This window comes from Hyperolius riggenbachi, chromosome 11 (genome assembly GCF_040937935.1).
Source record: "Hyperolius riggenbachi isolate aHypRig1 chromosome 11, aHypRig1.pri, whole genome shotgun sequence".
Lineage (NCBI taxonomy): Eukaryota > Metazoa > Chordata > Amphibia > Anura > Hyperoliidae > Hyperolius > Hyperolius riggenbachi.
Genome location: NC_090656.1, coordinates 191896513 through 191897759, shown reverse-complemented (window position 1 = coordinate 191897759; position 1247 = coordinate 191896513).

The following is a 1247-nucleotide window of genomic DNA, read 5'->3' as shown; positions in this document are numbered from 1 at the left end:
CCCACTTGATTAGATAATTCCTATGCTTTATTAAATTGGTTACATACTATCAGAACCGGGACAAGGTCCTCCAGCACCCAAGGCTGAGACACCAAAGTGCGCCCCTCCATCCCTGCCACCCCAGCCATCACACACTGATTGCTATTAGACTAAGAGGCGCCACAGGGCCTACAACCTCCCCAACACCTTAATATCTAGTTATCTGGCTTGCAGTCACTGCCATGTATCCCCTTTTCTTATTTCTTTCTGCTTCAAACACAATTAGGAATGACAGCTGAATGAATTCTGTGCCCCCTCCTACACTGCGCCCTGAGGCTGGAGCCTCTCCAGCCTATGCCTCGGCCCGGCCCTGCATACTATAAGGCCCACGGTGCAGCTAAGTAGTAGATGTTGTTTTAGTCAATGTTCATATTTTATGTTATTATTATACCTCACAAGATAGACCTTATTGCAGTGTCTGTAATATTATTTCATTATGGCGGATACTACCTTGGTGAGACGATGCCTTTGACTTTATCATTATGCAACTATAACTTTGTAAGTTTTACAAGAACTTTGGTACAAGCTCATGCCTCTTCAGCAGATTGACACTGTACTGATAATTAGTAATATATCCTGTAATCTTGTTTGCTCTATATTCTCTGAAGTTGTTTTTATATAAATGTCATGTGGAATCCTGTACTGAATGTAATGTTAATAATTCTTTGATACATTCTCCAATAAAAAGAGTTTTAAAAAAAAAGAGAAACCATGACCAAGAATTGACCTCATCCCAATCAGTAGCTGATACCCCTTTTCCCATGAGAAATCTTTTCCTTTTCACAAACGGATCATCAGGGGGCTCTGTATGCCTGATGTTGTGGTAAAACCCCTCCTACAGTGTGATGTCAGATCTTTGGTTTGTGGTTGTGATACTCAAGGTTTGAAGAGGACTCACACTTCTGCATCTTTATTTATGATTTCACTGCTAGTGTGTATAGAGTGAGCTGCACGTGGACACAGGGGTTTTCCTTCATTATAGCTGCTTAGGAACCGATATTTTAAAGGTAAAAGCAGCTACTGAATAGTACATTTATATACAAACAATCATTAATCCTCTGCACTCAAGACACTCACAGCAAGCTGGAACGCTAGGGGCTTGATTCACTAAGACAAATAGCATGCCTTATCATAGTTAACATGCCTTATCAGAGTTAACGTGCCTTATCAAAGTTAACACACCTTATCAGAGTAGCATAGCGAGCGCT